Raw genomic sequence first — 14,497 nt, 5'->3', positions numbered from 1 at the left:
CTTACTCAGTCCTTCCCAACTATTGATTTGGTAATATATTATAGGAGTATATTTGATTATTTTCTTTTTATCTTAGTTGTATGTCCTGTGGTTAACCTTTTAAATCATGGACATAAAATTACAGTAAGACCTTCCACTAACTGTCTCCGATTATAAGTTATACAACAGAACAAAACTTACACACATTATAAGGTTTAATTTGTTTTTAGACACACACACCTGATTGATTGTTTGGAATTAGGATGGCCTTCTTCTTTTTTTTTATTATGTTAATAACCATACAGTACATCATTAGTTTTTGATGTAGTGTTCCATGATTCATTGTTTGTGTATAACATTCAGTGTTCCGTGCAATATGTGTCCTCCTTAATACTCATCACTTGGCTAACCCATCCCCCCTACTCCCCTCCCCTCTAAAACCCTCAGATTGTTTCTTGAAGTCCATAGTCTCTCATGATTCTTCTCCCCCTCTGATTTCCTCCCTTCATTTTCCCCTTTCTTCTCGTAATTGCCTCCATGTTATTCCTTATGTTCCACATATAAGTGAAACCTATGATAATTGACTTTCTCTGCTTGACTTATTTCACTCAGCATAATCTCCTCCAGTTCCATCCAAGTTGATGCAAATGTTGGGTATTCATCCTTTCTGATGGATGAATAATATCCCACTGTATATATGGACCACATCTTCTTTAGCCATTTGTCTGTCAAAGGGCATCTTGGCTCCTTCCACAGTTTGACTATCATGGATGTTGCTGCTATGAACATTGGGGTGTATGTGGCCCTTCTTTTCACTACATCTGTATCTTTCAGGTAAATACCCAGTAGTGCAGTTGCTGGGTCATAGGGTAGCTCTATTTTTAACTTTTTGAGGAACCTCCACACTGTTGGAGTGGCTACACCAACTTGCATTCCCACCAAAAGTTTAAGAGGGTTTCCCCTTTCTCCACAACATTTCCAACATCTGTTGTTTCTTGCCTTGTCAATTTTTGTCATTTTAACTGGTATCAGGTGGTATCTCAATGTGGTTTTGATTTTAATTTCCTTGATGGCTAAAGATGTGGAACATTTTTTCATGTGTCTGCTAACCATTTGTATGTCTTCTTTGGAGAAGTGTCTGTTCATGTCTTCTGCCCATTTTTTGACTTGATTGTTTTTTGGGGGTGTTGAGTTTGAGATGTTCTTTACAGGATGGACTTCTTTTATTAGTCCTCTTGGACACTGTTGCATTTTCTTTCCTGGTCACCTTTATAATGCATTGAACTGAAAAGAAAAAGCTCATAATCAGATTTCTGAAGGTAGTCACTACATTTATTTAAGAGCTATGGACATTTGTGTGGCTATTAAGCATCTCTACTTTTGTTAATGGCTAGGGTGAAAATGGTACAGTGTACAACTTAGATATTTTTAAAATTTCTTTTTACAAATTTTGTATAAAGAACAAAAATTCATCACAAATCCATGTTCTCTGATGGCTGAGGCAGGGGCTGGGAGGTGGGACAGTAGAGGATGGATTTTTCAACTTACAATTGAAGGTGTGTTGTCCATCTGTTTTTCTCACTTTGTGTTAATACAGTGTCTTTGGGGGAAATGTTCTTGTTTCATGGTTTCTCCCACTTCCCCTTCCCTTACCCAAGATAGCATCTAGGTGATGGAGAAAGCTTGTGTCCTCTCATGATAATGGAGGCAGATAAGGAGAGGCCAATTGTCTACATATAGCCTTAATCCTCTCTTTTGGCTCCTCCCATTTTCCCTAGAGTTTGGCCTTGCTGGTTGTGGGGAAGCTGCTGGCATCCCGGCTGACTCAGGGCTAGTGAATCTGGTAAACTGTTTCCTCAGCACATTTTGAGCGTTGGGGTCCTACTTTACTTGACCCCATTTTTTCTTACTGACAGAGGCTCCGCCATTCCTTTCTCTGGACACTGGCTTCAGCTATCTAAACCCTAGGAATGACCATGGCCATAAACATAGCAGCTCCATAGTAGTCCCTCAGGCATTCAGCTTTTCTTTCTCTTGTATGAACCCCAGGGGGCCTCCTTTACCATGTGAAGGCTGGGGATACTCAGAATGATTATGGCCTCCTCTCTGCCATTCCCCTTCTCTAGAAGCAGAAACACATATGTGCCAGGGCAACCTGTGAGGCTGTGTCCTCAAGAGCTCAAAACCATTCCTTCTTTCCATTTGGGGTTTCTATTCTTTATGTCATCCTTCCACTTCTGGGGTTTGATGTTGAGACAGTTATGGAGCAGTAAGGACATTATTCCCTCATCCCAGCACTAGATAGTTAGTCTTTTGTCTACAGAGATCCCTCCATGTTTTCCTCCTTCTTATTGATAATCAGTCACCCATTTCCCTGGGGCTATAATGATAGATGGGTTGCCACAGGTGTGGGGAGGAGACCAAAAGAATACAGTTAGCAAACCAAAAAATAATTAAGCAGTATTTAAGTATTTAAAGGATATTGCCATTGTTTACTAAAATACCTATCTCTTTGGAATTGCACAACTTCATTCCTTCCCATCTGTGAAAAAATACATTTAAAAGTATTTTTTTTCCTCTCAATTGATAAGTAGTAATGTGAGTTCCTAGACTACCCTTCTTTTTTTAGTAATTTTGAATAGTTAAAATAATCTCATCATTTTGATCCATATAAAGAATATCATAATTTAAATCAATTAGCAGCATCAGAGCGAGCCACAATGGCCAAGCCATACATGCTGTATGTCTAGTAACAAGTTCTCATTACTCAACCCAACAATTATGGGCACCAAGAGGCATTTGGCCAGCTCAAGTTCTCCATGATGATAATCCCTGCAGTGCGCAATCTTTTAGAAACTAGGCTCGGGTTAAAGTCTACTGGGAATAGGGCTGTATCCTCCTGCTTCTGAGACCCAGGAAACTGCAATGTGGAACAGACTAACCAAATTCAGTGTCAGAGAGCCACAAGGATGGTACAGGAAAAGGTTAGTCTCCAGTGTACCGTCTTGTTGAGACCAATCAATTGTTTTTCCTTTTGAAAGGTTTACTTTAAACAGAGGAGTGCATAAAAGATAAGGCAAGCTGTGAATTTGACCAGGTGTGCATGGTTATCACTAAGATTAAAAAAAAATAATCAAATCTCCCTTCTCTATATATAGTGCATTGTAAATCAGCCAGCAAATACTAACTTGCGCCATTCTGCATCAGACATCATGCTGAGCTCTTTGGAGTTAGAGAATATTTACAATACAGTCCTTGATGTTAAAGCTAGAGTCTGTTGAAAGATCATTCATTCAGCAAATACGTATTGATTGAGTTCTTCCTTTGTGCCATGCATGGTGATTTGTGGGTACAAGGCAGAAACAAAATAGATATGAACCCTGCTTCCATGGAGCTTATAATCAGGAAATACTGTATTCAGTAAGTGACTCCGGCTATAACCAAATATCCCCAGTTCTGCCATATGGCGTTCCTTTCCTTTCCCAGCAAATAAAATAATTCAAGCACGTTCTGGGTAACTTCGCAGGTGCAGTCCCTCCTGAACCCGCTGATGATTCCACTGTCACTTGGCAGGTCTCATTCTGGATTGGCTCTCTTGCATTCCTGCTGGTTCCTTCAGGTTTCTGTGTTTGGCTTCTCTAGGCCGATGTCCTCTCCCTGCAGTGTTCACCTCCACACTCTCCGTGAGCCTCTCCCTTATTTCTCTGAGGTCTCACAAGCTCTACTTTGTAAGAATCTTTATTGAGGGCTTCATCTGAAGAAGAGGTGAGCGGAGAGGGAGGAAGTGAAAAAAACAAACTAGAAGTTAAACCCAGGGATAACTACTCCTTAACATGCATTGATGTTCACATATGGACACCATCTATCTCAGCTCTGCAGAAGTTTGTTTGGGTCACACTCAGACTTTCTTTCAGGGTCCCAGGACTGTAAGCCTCCAAACCTGCTCCAGCTCTCAAACAATCCCTCCTCATGAAAAAAGACGCCAAACATCGTTTTACCTCCCAGAAACACAGGTCTGTCCACCAGGAAGGCTGCGCTTTACAGCAGTCTACAAAGCAATTCTGTGCCTGTCTTAACTCTTCCCTTCTCGGCCATGGACTTGACCTTTCCAAAACCCAAAAGGCTCATTTAAGTATTTTCCCAAACAAAAAGAATGGAATTCCCACAAAGGTGAATTCCACTGCTATCTTTGTATGACAGAAATGCCTTTACTTTGTTGTATTCTGGCCACAAGTAAGGGGAGGCCAGGAATGATGTAAGAGTGTATTATGTGGCACCCCCCCCCCCACCTTGGAGGCCAATAGCAGAAAGATGAATGAATTCTCCTGGAGGAAGAAATAGCTGGATATTGGGAAGCAGGTATATGCGGAACAGCATTTCAGACATAACGAAGAGCATGTGTAGAATCCCCAAAGTTCTAAGAGGCACAATATTCAAACAACAGCAAGGCAGGCACTGGTGAGGCATGGAAAAGGAAAGAGAGATGAATTAAGTCCGAAAGGTGGACAAGAGTCTTGTATGTCATAAAATTAATTTCTATGATCTTTATACTAAAGATCATAAGAAAATAGCAAGCAAATAACAAGCAATTTTATGAAGCCCATGTGTGGGCATATTTGTGAATGTATGTGTATAATGACAAGGTTTTATCAACATCTGGGTGGAGAATGGCTTAGCTAATGATCTCGGGTGGCATATGCTAGATGCTAAATGAGCAGGGACAGTGGTATGTACTGATATTATCCTACACAAATGTAGATTTATTAGACATCAAAAATTTCTTTCCAAAGCTCCAGGAAGAAGGAATACTGTAGCCACAAATGATGTTCCTAAAGTGTAAGGCAAAATATAATACTGTGATAATTTATCTAACAGGTCTATGTGACTATACACATTGCTGAAAACGTACGTGGTAGGATAATCTTATGGAGGAAGAGTTCTTCCTGAGTTGACATCAAAGGCAGACATAAGGTAAAACTAAGGAAGCTCCAGCTTCGAAGCCCATCCTTCATGAGGCCTTTTGGACCCTGGGCTCATATTCATTTTATTAAAGAAAGTTTCATACTCTTCAGGCTCCCCCAAAATCTGGACCTACTTCTGTCTGATATAATACAGGCATTCGTGGAGAAAGTGGGATCTGAACTAGCCTTTGAAGAAAAATTAAGTTTTGTATATGCCAAAAGGAATGAGAGCTCTTTTGTGCTGAGGAGAACAGGAGGGACAGTACTAGTGCATGGGGTGATCGGGAGGCAGTGAGTTGATTAATCAGTGGAATCTGCTTTTCCAACTCATCATCTAGGGTGTCCGTAGAGACCTAGTTTAGTTGTTTAGGTTCTTTGGGATGTAATAAATGGAGTACTTCTCAGGTTGGCTCAAGCAAGGGGAGGTCTATTGTAATGGAACATTATGGGCAGGAATATGTAGTCTGGGGTTGGAGGAGAGGTCAGGATTCAGAGATTCAACCTGCGGAAGAAACAGAATTTCACACTAGTCTTCCACCATCATTGGACCTAACCATTTTCTACCTGCTTGATAGCATTTCCATTACCAACTGACGAATCTCTCCCTGTTGTCAATATAAATTCTTAATTTAATAATTTTGTTTGCTTACAATACCTGCTTCCTCGTGGCTCTGGTCCTGCTCTGATCCTCATTTTCTTAACATTTCAAAATTCAGGTTCTCTGAGAGGAAATTTCTGCCATATCAGTTCATTGTTCCTTGACTCGCAAGGTCATAGATCAATGGCTAGCCTACAACTTGCGTTTGTATACCTTTTCCAGTTGGGTATGCCTGGCATGCAGAATCCTTATACAAATATGACAGCCTGTGACTGCCCCGTCAGCAGGGGTTGTGCAGAGGAATTTCCCTTATGAGAATCTGTAGATGCAACTGGCGTAATGAATGGCATGTTCAGTATAGTTGAAATCATACTAGCTCATACTTCCTGAAAGCTTCCTCTCCATCCCTGTGCCAGGTTCTATTCTAAGCACTTCCTATATACTAACAATCTGGTGGGGTAGTAACTACCTTTGTCCCCATTTAGCTGAGGAGGAGGAAATTGATGCCCTGCAGATATAAGTTACTTGCTCAGGATCATCCAGCTAATAACTAGTGGAACCTGGGTTCTAGCCAGGTAGTAGTTTTTAAAGTCCATTGTCTTCTCCATCATATGTGAGATTTTATCTGAGATTTTAGGAAGGCTGGTTTGTAGCAGAGATCAGAGGCAGAGAAATCACTTAGGGGACTAAAGTATGTTGCAGTGATGCAGTGGGTGAACAATAAAGGAGAGACTAAAAAAACACAGAATGGATGGGAAAGAGAGGATTTCTCAGACATGTACAAGAAAACAAGAGCCACTTGGATTTGATGATAAGTTGGAATAGGGGTTTTGGAATAAATATTCAAATGAAAAACATTATACATGCCCTCCTAATGAAAAAACAAACTGGAGAATATACTTAAAATTCCTTAGCATGGAAAAATGATTAGTTGGTTGATGGAAAGTACAGTATCTAAAGACTTTATCCAATGCTATGGAAAAAATTGTTATATTCTTTCCTACAGAGAAGTATCATACCAAGAAAATGTCCCTGCCTCTAGATATCCCCACAAAAGGCTGGTTAGACTAAGTTATTGCTAAACTCTGGTTTTTCTAATTTAGGTCATAATTTTGAAGGAAAAACTTTCCCCCTTCCTTTGTAGCATGGAATAAAGAAAATTTCTAGGTGAGCTATACCTCGCATGTTGATATTCAAGCTTCCCAGGGTTTCCTGGGGAGGCAGATGTGAGGGCAAATATGCCAGGTACTGTAATAAATGTGGCAGAGGTGTGAACGATATTCCCTGAAAGTCAGAGGCTTCAGCACCTACTGCTGTCTGTGGGGTCTGAGACACTCCTCTCAGAAGCTGATATTTAACCTATACTCCTTCTTCCTGCATTAGGTTGCCAGCTACCCATCATCCTCAGTTTGTAGATCCAAAAACTGTGTCCAAGTGTTAGACTTCTTTGAGTGGTAGCAGTCTCGTCTCCCGGTCGCTCTGCAGCTCTACCCAATCTTAGTTCTTCTTTTTCACATCCTATTCGTCTTGATGAAAACTCAAACCCCACCTAAGTCACTTTTATTTCCCTTCTCTTGAATTCTTCAGGTGTTTACCATCTGTCTTCTTGAGAGGAAAACGTTGTTCACTGTATTTAAGGTACATTCTCTTTAGACTGTATTTTAATGTTTTAAAAAGGAGAAGAGATAGAATGCCTTCAAAAGGCCAGGTTTAAGTCAAAGTATTAGAGGCCACCTAGTCTAGTTACAGGGTAATTCCTGTTGGTCAGAAGGCTGTAAAAACCCCAAAGATGAAGTTCTACTGAGGAGGAAGTGGTAAGACATTGGAGACTTTAGTGTCATTCTAGCTGCTCAGAATCTCATGGAGAGCCATGAGAACAATTATTAGGTCTACCTCTTTTATTCCTCTGAGAAAAGAGCAGAAAAAGAAGGACAGTTTTGAAGAGTAAGGAGCGAGCACTGTTTCTGCTTGTTGGTAGTGTGAAATAGAAGGACACGGCTTAGACATGGTGAAGACCAGCATGCGTAGAGGGACTATAGATGATCAACAGCTGTATGCCTTTCCCTAGAATTTGCTGAAGGTTATGTATCTATCTTTATTTCCTCTACAACACAATTCATTAATTGATTTTTTTAAAAATCAGAAATCAATATTTTTACAGTCAGGTAATGAATTAAGAGCCAAAGTTCTAGTTTCTAGTCCTGGTTCTAGGTCTACACTTGAGCAAGTCATTTTACTGAACTTTAATTTTTTTCACTTATGAAATGGAAATAATATCAACCTACTTAGAGACACTCTATGTACATCATTCATTTAAACATCAAATAGTAATTAAGCTGTATTGTGGAAGCCTCTGGTCTAGTCACTGCGGGTGCATCAATTGAATAGTAGCAATAAAAATCTCAGTCCTGTGGGGCTTGTTGATTAGTATTATGGGCCAGGCTTTCTCCCTTCCTCCTGACCTCCCTTCCTCTCTTTCTTTCTTTCTTTCTTCCTTCTTTTCCTTCCTTCCTTCCTTCCCTTCTTTCTTTTCTTTCTTTCTTTCACTATTTGCTGAATAGCTATGATATACTGTAGGGTTATTTACAAGTGGATCAAATCTGCAAATTAGTTATTGGGCTTTGTGATGGAACAGAAATGAGGAAGCTGACACTTAGATGGGACTTTGCTACAAACAAGTTCTATGACTATAAGACATAATGTTAACTCATATCTTTAACCGTAGATGAGAGTTAGAATGAGTGATTACTTTAGCTTTAAAATGTGCGGTTTTGTTTACTTCTACAGGGATCACAATGGTGACTAAGAATACTCTCAGTTCTCAGGATATGGGTTGCAAAATTCCAACAAATAAGATGATGGCAAAAGGCACCATGTTATACTCTGGAGTGTGATCATATGCCATTTTCTGTCACTTTCTTGTTATTTCATTTGTTTCCCTGCTATATTACACCAAGGTAGGAATCAAAAAGTGCATAATATATATTATTGCCTGGATCTGGTAAAACTCGTTTGACACCAGAAGCCTAGATCTGCATTTCAGTATTCTAAAGTGATCTCTATTTCTCCCCCTTAAGTAGGCCAAATTCTGTCCCTATTGACTTATGTGTTTTACTTATTACTTTGACCAATGACTTCTTTTTTATATATCATAAAAATACAAAGTTTGGAAAAAATTAAATTTAGTTCATCCTCCACTAGAATAATTTATTCATTCTAGATTAATGAAGTCTTATTATACTTGTATAATGAGAGAGGGACAATCTTATAAATATTAGACCTTAATATGCAGTGCAGGTGTATCTAGCCCAAATATTACAGTACCAGAGATGACAATGAACGCCCAAAGTTTCCAAGACACTAGTTTTACTGTCATGGGGATGGGAGACCATGAGGCAGTATGGTTTCTAGTTAGCATGTATTCTGGAACCTGACTCCCTGCATTTGAATCCAAACTCACTTACATGCTGCTGGATGACCCTGAACAAGTTGTTTAACCTCTCTGTGTCTCAGTTTTCTCATTTGTCAAGAGAAGATGATAGTTCAACTTCGAAGAATAAATCTCATTAATATTTGTAAAAGGTTTAAAACAGTGTCTGAAAAATGGAAAGTACTTTATAATTTGGGGCTATTATTTAGGAGAGAGTTGGAGAGGAAGTAGGAGTAACAGATGCAGCACATAGAGAAGCTGGGCATAAAAAGGGAGGTGAGAAACTGGATTGCAAGCACAGGGAGGGGAAAAGTTCAGGCAGTCAAGCATAGGTGTTTCTGTGTCTTTTATTTCTCAGGTCAGGGCAAGTCTATGAATATTTGAAGGTGGATGGAACAAAGCCAGTGAACAGAAAGGTGGAAGAAGGGAAGGATGCTGTGGGGGTGGGATAATCTGTAATAAGGACACAAGTAATTAGAGAGGATAGAGGGTAAGTACTTATCGAATAGCTTCTGTGTTCCTCAGAAAGCCCTCCAGACAGCCTTTACGATATGTTACAAATCTGGAATTGAAGTTCTGAAGAAAACAATGCAGACTGCTATACCCCTCAGCTGTTCAGGATCAGGCAGTGGATGGGAGAACTTAGTGAGCTAGTGTGGGGTGAGTGTCTCCTCAGAGGACACTCTAATGATATGCTACAGAGGAACTATAGCCCTGGAGTTCAGCAGGGTTATCCTGGAAGGAGCCTCACAGACAGACCAACACAGTGTTCAACAGACAGAGAGAGGATAGCTCTGGGAACACAGGCGTCGGGCATCTGCAGCCATACCATAGGCAGCCCAGAGGCCACCAACAGGCCATGGCCGTAGACAAAACAACTAAGCTGTGTTCAGGTGTCTGTGGAGTGGCCACTTACATATCAATGTTTTTGTCACAATTTCCACAGGAACATAATGTGGCCCAAGAGGCAAATTCGAATTGAAGATCACACACACACACACACACACACACACACACACACACACACAGAGTCTTTTCTATCTTCACTGGAATCTTTTTAAAAAAAATGTCCTATAATATGGCTTAGAAAATAGAGCCTCTTTAACTGAAATCTTTGGGCTCTCCTATCCAGAGAGAGGACCAGCATCATTGGCAGATTGGGTATTAGGCATATTTGGTAATTTGAGAAGAACACACAGAACTACAGGCTTAGCTGAAACAAGAGGAATAGGACTTATTTGGGGCAGAAAAGTTTTTTTTATTATTTTTAATTTTTTTTTGACATTTTCTTGAATATGAATGAATGAATGAATGATGTTCAGTTAGCCAACAGGAAACTCTTGGGCAGCATAAAGGATACCATCTTCATGGTGACAAGGGGTAAAAGGCTCGAGAAAGGCTCATCAAGTCCTGTACATCCTGTACTCTCAGGAAGACGCATACTTGAGTGTGGATGAAAACCAGTGTATTAAAACGGTAAAGCATTTTAAAAAGTTTGGCACCGCCTGACATACAGTGGGCTCCACATAGGATTTTGTCCCTTTCTCTCTTCCACCCAAGGTAATTCTTTTTTAAAATACCACTTCTCAATATAGATTAAAAAGTTTTGGCCCTAACTAAAGGGATCCTAGGCATCAGGAGCAGGAGTAGAGAAGATTATTTTCAACAGGACTCCCTTCCCGGAGTTCTCCAGTCCAGGCACACAGCAGCCTCTTCCACTACCACCAGCTAAACTTAGCTTAATAAATATATGGCAGGTAATGTATCCCACAAAACTGGAGTCCTACCCAGAACCTCTCAGATACAATATAGCAGTTCTGTGTACCCATTCCCTGCTTCTGCTTACTTTGCTGCTAACTGCTCTCACTGTGACCTTCAGAGGCTCACACAAGGACAGAGCCAGAAGGGCCTAGGAGTTTTGTTCCCCCCAAAGCAGCAGTGACTGATGAATGTGGGAGTAGAGAAGCCCACACCCCTTGTTTGTAAGCAAAACAAATTTTGACAGGTAATTTATACTCCAGGGTTTCCCCAAGTTTCAGACTGAGGCTGGAATCACTTAAAATTTCACTCCTGCTTGGCTTCTCCTTCAGTGTCCTACTTTCCCACTTCCTGACTCATTCTTTTTTTTCCTTGGAGCACATTCTTAATAAGTCACTTGCATACAAACCCTTGCCTTAGGTTCTGCTTCTGGGAGTACTCAGTCTAAGACAGCCCTCACTTATTCATTCATTCATTCATTCACTCATTCAAAAATGTGCACTGAGTGCCTGAGTGCTTTCTTCCCAGTCCTGGGAAGAAGAGCTATACACAGTTAGATAAGATGTACCAATAGATACTCTCAAGGGAGATGTGGGGGATATAGAAACTACCTATTTCTAAGCCAAGGGGAACTTTTAATATATGAACGTATTATTACACCTGAAAAAGTGACATACATATAGTAGGTTCTTGTGGGTGCTGAAAAATTTGATCAGTCCTTGTCTCATAATATTGACCATTGAGAAGAGCCAGTCATTTACTTAGAAATCAATTTATTCGCCAACATTTATTGGGCTCCTACTGCAATTTAAAGTTTGTCAAACTGACAGACTATGTATAATTTGAATAATGTATACAAAGCTACAGGAATACAATAAAAGAAATAATGCTTTTCCAAGGAAATGAAAGGCTGGGTCTTGGAGGATAAATAGGATGAATTCTGGACAGAAGTGGAGAGAGGCATTTTAGAAAGACAAGAGCAAACTCCGCAGTGATCAGGTGTGAAAAAGCATTGGCAGGGCTCTGATTGTATGGTTTAGGGACTAAAGCAAGGCTTCCATAAAGGAGAGAGGCAGGAGATTAGAGATTAACCTCAAGATACAGGATGGAGCCACTCAGCAGTGGGTCTTTAGTACTCCAGAACTTTATTCTGTAGCATTGGGGAACATTCAAGGATATGAGGTTTGCCTTAGAAATAGTACAAGGGTTGCCTGGGTGGCTCAGTTGGTTAAGTGTGGGACTCTTGCTTTTCGCTCAGGTCATGATCTCAGCCATGTGACTTGTGAGACAAGTCTTGTGTCGGACTCAGTGTGCGGTCTGCTTAAAATTCTCTCTCTCCCTCTGCCTCTTTCCCTGCTTGTGTGATCTTGCTCTCTTTCTCAAAAAAAAAAAAAGGAATATGAAGGATGTGTTCAAGAGTTTGAGAAAGACTTGGGTCAGAACATTAATTAGTTAAAAGATTGTTACTAGGTTAAACATAAAGAATTTCCAATATTCAACCATTTTTGACCTGACAGAAATGTCAAGTTCAAAATGATCAGCAAGCCAGGAAGAACAGGAGTGAGAATCTGAACAATGGCACAAAAACTAGAGGGGAGGACTAAAATAAAAGAGACACAGAGGAGAGAAAATTAGCATGAAATGAACAATCCGCTGGCTGCGGGGCCAGAGTTAGCTGTAGAATACTGGGTGTGACAGTAAAGTAGAGTTTTCTGAGAAGGATGGAGTGAATCATAGAATGTTTGCCAGGGAAATAGGGCCTACTGGAGGCGTGGTGTAGAGAGTATGGTAGGGAATCGTACGATGCTTCCCACTCCTGCCTCTATCCCATGTTACCTTGCAGTGCCTCGTGTCTTCAGTTCCTTCTTTTTAAAGATTTTATTTTTAAGTAATCTCTACACCCAGGGTTAGGCTCAAATTTACAGCCCTGAGATCCGGAGTCACATGCTCCACCGACTGAACCAGCCAGGCACCCCCTTCAGTTTTTTCTTTTTCTGCTCCCTGACATCGGGGAGACATATGATACCCAAATTCCTACAGTTGTATCTGTTCCTAAAGTTAAGCCAACAAATAATGCAACCCCAAGTACTTCATTAAAGCAGGTCTGTTAATAGCAGGAAGAGAAAAGCCTCGTGGTCCTCTAGGACCAATCTAACCAGATTGTTCTTTAACAGGGACACACAGGGGATTCTGAAAGTCTTCGAGAATAAACAGAAAATCCTGTGGGCGTTGTTTTCCTACTCTGACTTCAACTCTGAGCACTCACCCAGAACCACAATATTTCTTTTTTTTTTTAATTTAAATTCAATTAGCCAACATATAGTTCATTATTAGTTTTAGATGTAGTGCTCAATATTTCTGTTTAAAGTGCCACTGAACTTCTTCAGTTTGTGCTGCAATAGACATTGGTCAAAATGTAATCTGTGTTGTCAAGAAGACATGTCATTTCATTGTCCTTCAAATAACACTACTTTCCTAAAACAGAAATTATCTATTTGCTTAACATGGTCAGGACTTGGAGAACTACATGTCTGTCTGGATAGCTTATATCATTAATGCCACTTGAAATGGGCATGGACATACTGTTTAAAATGATCTTAACTAAACTTTTGACAAAGAAAACACTCTAGGAATCCAATAAAAAAGACCAAGGAAACATTGAATTTAATTTCTTTCTGCTTTTTCTTGTAGCAGTTCTTTGTGAGAATTTAATTTCATTCTGCTACTTCTTGTATGAGAATTAGTGAGAAATGTATACAGAGGAAATATTTTTTCTTAATATTTTTTATTAAAACCAATGAACTTAAGCTACTATTTGGAGAATATTGTTCAGGCCTGGGCCTCAGCCAATTACACAGACATGTTTATTCATACCACAAATACTGACTGTCTATCCACCAGACACTGCGGTAGTTGCTGGAGAAACAGTGGTGGGCAAAACTAGGCATGGTCCCTGCACTCATGAAACTTGTAGTCTAGTGATAAGAAAAAATATTAAACAAATAATGTTTAGTATTTAGTATAACAATAAATTTAATATATTAGTATAACAAAAAATACTAAACAAACAAAACAAAACACACACACAAAAAAACCAACTTTGTTTCCAAACTACAATGAGTTTCTGAAAAGAAAATAATGGGTATCACATAGTGGGGGACCTGTCCTACTCAACAGGATAGTCTCTGAAGAAGTGATATTCCAAGTTGAGATTGGAAGGACAAGTAGGAATCAGCCAGGTGATGAGGGAATTGGAAGGGCACTCTTAGCAGAGGAAGCTTCAAGTGCAAAGGCCCTGCGGTAGGAAAAAGGATGACACTGTTCATGATATTCATAGATGGCTAATGTGGCCTGAGCAAACAAAGCTAGAGTTGCAGCAGAGGCTAGATCAAATAGGACCTAGGAGGTCATGTTAAGAATTCTGGTCTTTATCCTAAGAGCAACAGAAAGTCACTGAAAGCTAGAGAGTGGTAGAATTGGATTTACCTACACTAATCATTTGACCAGTGAGTTTTTATTCAGTATTTAACAAGTGCTGTGATAACTGCTCTAGGTACTTAGAAGTCATCTTAGGCATGGTCTCTACCTTAAGTAATATCTGGTGTGAAATTGTAGGAGGAAATTGAGGGTGTGTCAAAACTTCGAGGCAGAAATGAGATAGTCTTAGGAAGGTAAGATGTAAAATATCTTCACTTGGTTATGGTCAATGCAAGTTGATGTATAGAGTTTTGGTTCTGCTTTTTTAAAAAGAATTTTGAAGGAAGAGTCTTC

The 14,497-nt window shown here is 39.9% G+C and overlaps 1 protein-coding gene across 3 annotated transcripts in view; it reads left to right on the top strand.

The window, feature by feature from the left end:
* The window catches only part of PTGER3 (prostaglandin E receptor 3), a 195,811-nt gene that overhangs the window by 63,861 nt on the left and 117,453 nt on the right, over positions 1–14,497 (top strand). The gene's annotated exons all lie outside the window — the stretch shown is intronic.

The sequence above is a fragment of the Mustela nigripes genome, chromosome 14 (genome assembly GCF_022355385.1).
Source record: "Mustela nigripes isolate SB6536 chromosome 14, MUSNIG.SB6536, whole genome shotgun sequence".
NCBI lineage: Eukaryota > Metazoa > Chordata > Mammalia > Carnivora > Mustelidae > Mustela > Mustela nigripes.
Note: the sequence above shows the minus strand (reverse complement) of the source record. Positions and strands in the feature narration are given on the sequence as shown.